The sequence below is a fragment of the Nicotiana sylvestris genome, chromosome 6 (genome assembly GCF_000393655.2).
Source record: "Nicotiana sylvestris chromosome 6, ASM39365v2, whole genome shotgun sequence".
In the NCBI taxonomy this organism is placed as follows: Eukaryota; Viridiplantae; Streptophyta; class Magnoliopsida; order Solanales; family Solanaceae; genus Nicotiana; species Nicotiana sylvestris.
The window spans coordinates 88,457,954-88,463,953 of NC_091062.1; positions in this window are offsets into that span (position 1 = coordinate 88,457,954).

The following is a 6,000-nucleotide window of genomic DNA, read 5'->3' on the forward strand; positions in this document are numbered from 1 at the left end:
TCGGGTCGATTTGGTTATGAATATTATTAGTTTAGCATATCGGTTATCATTTTACAAATATGATAAACCGATAACCAAACCGATAAGATATTGGTTATCGATTATCGGTTAATCGGTTGTCGATCATTATCGGTTTACCCGATAAGATAAAACAACTAAACTCGTTTTATAAACAGCTTTATATCGGTATAAAACTATTTTGCATTGTTTCTTGTACCGAGCTAAAACAATTTTATAAAATAGCTTTTTTGCAAGCTAAAACAGTTTTATAAAACAGCTTATTTGTAATTGAGCAAGGTATAAAGACAAGCGGTTTTGCAACAAATAGTTCAACACTAAAATCTGCAACATAAAATAATAGAAATAGTTAACTAATAGTTCAAGTAGTGAGTTTAAATTCTTAAAGCTGATTCTACTTTTTCTGTGATTTCATTTTTAAATCTGATTTATCTTTTAAATGAGGTACTTTATGCTAATAATTTAACACCAACAAATAGGACAAAAACAAACGAAGAAAAAAAAGTAACAGAACAGAACAATTAGAGTATAGGAAAAAGTTGGAGATAAAAACTATGCAGAACTAAAATCAGACCTCAAGTCATTTTAGAGAAACAGATAATTGCATAAAACAGATAAATAAACAATTCCCACAAAAATCCAATAGTGAATGAATCAACACAATAGTGAAGTGAATCAACAGGCAAAACTAAACGATTCCCTCAAAAATCAACACAAAGATTGTATCAAGGCAAAAATAAATAGAGCATAACCCAATAGTGAAGTGAATCAACACAATAGTGAAGTGAATCAACAGGCAAATAAACGATTCTCTCAAAAAGCAACACGAAGATTGAATCAACTGAAGATGAATATGAAGGCAAGTAGGCAATCGAAGATGAAGATGAAGCAACTAAAAACTTACACGAAGAATGAAGATGAAGCTGAAGAATGCGGCTGAAGAGTAAAGTGAAGAGGGTGAAGTCTGAACTCTGAAGAATGCGGCTGACGGGCTGAGCCTGAGAAAGAATAAGGAAAGAATGAAGCCCTAGTATGTATATACTTAAGAGTAAAGTAGTACATTCTTTAATCCTTATTGGGTTATCGGTTAACCCAATAACAGAATTGCCAAACCGATCCCGAACCGATAACCCAATAATGAAAAAATTCTAAATCGTTACCGAGCCGTTAATCCAATAACCCAATATCGATAACCCAATAATAATTAACGGTTCGGGTTATCGATTTTACCCGATATATGCCCACCCCTAACATGCACATCCCTTTACCCATCCACTCTTATTTGCTATAACTGCTTTTCATTTGTTTAAATACTGCTATATCATGCCGCTCCCATCCCTACTCCCTTGTTTGTTTATTATATTTAGGCATATATTCGACGAACTAACTTCTTCCTTTGTCTTTCTTTTTATGTTTTTCATATTTTACCTTAATACTGTATTTGCCACTTTTTACTTATTTATCATGCAAATACCTGACAATGTGTTATTATCTCTGCATAAAGCATGCTCTACATCATACTCCACTTGTGCCAATTATCAACATAGCGGCGCTTGATGAGTGTCTGTGTTCTTCCAAATTACCCTTTTTAAAATCGGAAAGGCTTATTCGCTGTAGACAGGTCAATCAGCGGTGCAGTCGACGGTCCTGTGCCTTTCCCTCTCAAGTTATCCACTTGAGAGTACCGGTCTAGGCCATTCTATAAACCCTACTCCAATATCAAATGTACATGCATCATGTTAAACCTAGTACGGGTTATAACGTTTTCAATGTGATATCCTGCTAAGATAAGCCTTGTCCAAAGTCCGATGGGATTTCCACAATCCAAATGGACACCGTCACGTTAAATGCATTACTTGGAGAAAATATGCCAATATGTTGATCATTAGTGTGTAAATAGTCGAATCTGGAGAGGGAAAGGGCTAACTCTATTTGTTTGTAGAAAATGAAGCACGAAGTCCCCAGGTTTGGCATGGTCCAAAACATCCCACCTCTATTACTATATTGGTGAAAAAATCTCGCGCCTAGCGACAAGAATCATATGAGAAGGGTCCTTGGTAATTTGTCGTCTTTGTTAGACATCCAACCAAAAAGAGCATTGATTGAGGCCACTACTATGTTTTGGGATGAGAAAAGGGCTGTCTTCCGCTTCGGTGACATAGAAATGACTCCTCTCTTGTAGGAAATAGGAGGTTTAGCTAAGCTGCAATGGGATAGTCCCAGATTATTGGTACCAGAGAATCGCACCTCTCGCGGTTTTCTGAAAATGCTAGGTTTCAAGAAAAATGATGAATTGCTTTGTTTGAAGAAGTCGTACATCCCATTTGAATTCCTTTATGAGTGTTACGGGCACAGTAAGTCATATCATCTCCATCATGAGGAACTCACCATTACTTCCTTAGGTTGGATGCGCCGTCGAGTCTATATGTTGATTGTCTACTTCTTGGGTTATTGATATTTCCGATGAAAAGGGGAAGGATCCACACTCATCTAGGCATGGTCGCTAGGACCTTAATGGAAGACATTGAGGGACAAACCCTACACTATCATCCCCATGATCTTGGATGAAATGTACCGCGTTCTAGATCGGTGCAAGTAGGGGTTCAGGCACTTCGAGGGTTGTAGTATGCTACTGCAAGTTTTGGTTATTAGAACATTTTCAAAGAAGAGAGTATCGCCAAGAGCTCCTGCGTTGACCATTGAATGACCACATAGCTTACCATCACCCAAAGAAAATGACATTTATCCCAGACAGGTTTTCACAACCGGGAAATGTTGTGAGCTGGGTGCTTCTCTAGCAATCTGACAGACGAGTAGGTACATTGGATGTTCGAATGGTTTCCTAGTAGTAAGTTCATAATCAAGTGAAGAGAGACTACTCATCTAGTAATAATCAGGTTGATGGGAATTTATCTTTATGCTCCCATAAGGGTAATGAGACAAGCTAGAAGAAAACAGGTTATACCTCGAGTTTCCAACATGGTCCAGTACAAAGCACATTTTAAAGGGGACGTTATACCATTCAAGTTCGAGGCACAACATATGTGAAATCAGAAGGTCATTGTGGAAAAGGACACTATTGAGCCAGATAGATATCATACCGGTCATGTCTACTTCTAACCATCATGGCTAGTGGATGATATAGCAGGAGACGTCAAGCCGAGATTTAATATGAAAAACAGGATCATAGATGACGCTAATGAAGCATAGGTCAAGTACAAGAGGTTACGCAAGAGGGTCTTTGAATCTGAAGCTAGGCATCTAGAGCAACACAAATTGAATATGGAAGCAATCAATAAATGGAGGGAAATTGCCACCAAATCAATAGAGAGATTGGAATATCTAGGGCAAGGGTTGATGGAACTTGAAGGGAAAATGAGAAAGAGGGTTGCAGGCTGTCAAAACATGGATGGCAATGAAGGAGGGCTCCTAGCAAAGGCTTATCTATTGCTGGATATGCGCGACTTGGGGAATCTGATCGATGGAATCAAGAGAGCCAAGCGCAGGGAGGGTCCTTCTAAGACCAAATAGATTAGGGGAATGTTGTTTTACTAGTTTCTAGTTTAGTTTAGTTTTCAATTGTAATAAAGCAAATGCCATTAGTAACTTTCTTATTATTGTCGTTTTAGTAAAGATTTAATTCATTTTCACATTAATGAAATGACGCAATTATTGGCATCAATTTTCTCCCAAGTCTCTGTGTCGCTAGGCCTACCTCGGGCACAACGAGGTCCCCCAAATTAGGACACAAATTTATTTTGCAAAGCATGTTCGATATTGCAAGCATTCCTTCAATATTCCTTACTGACTTGGTTACCTTTTTATTTTTCTTTCTTTTGATTATTCCCATTCACATAGGTTAGTTCGTGCATACTGACATCATCCGTATATCACATTAGATCTAGAGGTCCGCCTCCTCCTCCTCCACCAAGTGATCCTAAAAACAGAAGCAAAGGGAAAGGAAATATGGACGATTTAAGTGGTATCAGAAAGGACAATGCAGAAAACGTTGAGACTTCGGATGGTCGAAGAACTCCACCACAGAATGAATTGGTCTTGCGCCTAGAATAGAAAATACTGGAGTTACAAGGAGAACTTGAGCAGGTTCGGAACTTGGCAAACCTTTCCCTCACCCTAAATGTCCCCGATATCAACCAGCAAAACACAAATGCAGAAAACCCAACACCTCCCCAAAACACAGAATCAAAACCCACCACCAAATCCTACCGCACCACATCAATACGCCACACTTCCTCAGAACCAAAACCCTCCACCGGTACCTACTCCTCAACAACACCATCACCATCTGACTCAATACCCATAAATGACCACATACCACACTCCTTAGAATGCACCGCAACCTACTCCTTATCCCTAAAACTCAACCAATGACCACCATTATGCCCAGATTCCTGGAGTCCACTAACACAATCCTATATACGTGGAAACTTTACTCCATACCCCACAACAAACCTTATATATACCAGAATTCGCCGAGACGCGAGACGGGTTTGCTCATAAAAAACATGGCCGAAGAACTCAAGAAGATCACTGGCAGAGTTCAAGTGTCAAAGGTGGCAAGGGCATTGAGGGTTTGAATTATGAGGACTTGTGCATACAACCAGATGTAGAACTGCCGGAGGGTTACAAACCTCCCAAGTTTGAAATGTTCGATGGAATAGGTGATCCAAAGGTACATTTAAGGACATATTGTGACAAACTGGTAGGAGTTGGCAAAGATGAATGAATCCGTATGAAGCTGTTTATGAGGAGCCTCACTGGAGATGCTTTGTCTTGGTACGTCAGTCAGAACCCAAAAAAGTGGGTTAATTGACGAGCATGGCATCAGATTTCATGGATTGATTCAGGTTCAACATAGAAAATGCACCAGACATTTTCTACATTCAGAATCTCAAGAAGAAACCAACAGAAACCTTCCGCGAGTATGCTACTCGATGGAGGTTTGAAGCTGCAAAGGTAAGACCGACACTTGAAGAAGAACATATGAATAAGTTGTTTGTCAGTGCTCAAGACCTGAAATACTATGAAAAGTTGATGGTTATTGAAAATCATAAGTTCTATGACATCATCAAGTTGGGAGAGAGAATAGAAGAAGGGATCAAAAGCGGAATGGTGATGAATTTCGAAGCACTCTAGGCCATAGATAAAGCTTTGCAATCAGGAGGTATCTCTAAGAAGAAAGAAATGGGTGCAGTAATGGTAGTCCAAGGTCCGAAGTCTCCTCTCACATACCAAACACCTCCACCCACATACCAGCCTTCACCTCCCAAATACCAACAACCTGCTGCCACCTACCACACTTATGACACCCAACCCGTATGCTACCACTCACTACCACCATCCCGCCAAAATTATCAAAAATCAAGACCAAATTTCGACCGCAGACCACCTAGACAATACACTCCGATTGCTTAACCCATAGACCAACTCTATGAAAGACTGAAGGCTACCGGTTATGTCACTCTCATTCCTGCTGTTGCTATGGAAAACTCTTCTTAGTGGATTAACCCAAACAAGACATGTGCCTATCACTCAGGCATGAAGGGTCATATGAATGTCACACTCTAAAAGACGAGATCCAGACATTAATTGAAACTAAAGTCATACAAGCAAAGGAGACTACACCTAAGATTTGTAACAATCCTCTCCCAGATCATAGAGGTGGGGGAGTAAATGTGATAGAGACCGATAAAGAATGGGATCCAAAAGGTCAATTGGACTCACTCGGGAGGGGGATGATCCTAAAACATCTCCAGTCACCCTCACGCCCATTGTATTGCAAACCCAAGCACCAATTGAAGTTGAAGTAGCCGCACCAATGCCATTCGAAGTTGAGGTGTCCACGCCCTTCACTATGATAGTAGCACCTACTCCTTCTTACCAGCCTAAAGCTATCCCATGGGATTATGTTGCGGAATCAAGGAGAAAAGGAAAAACAAAGGTCGAAGAAATAGGCGCAGC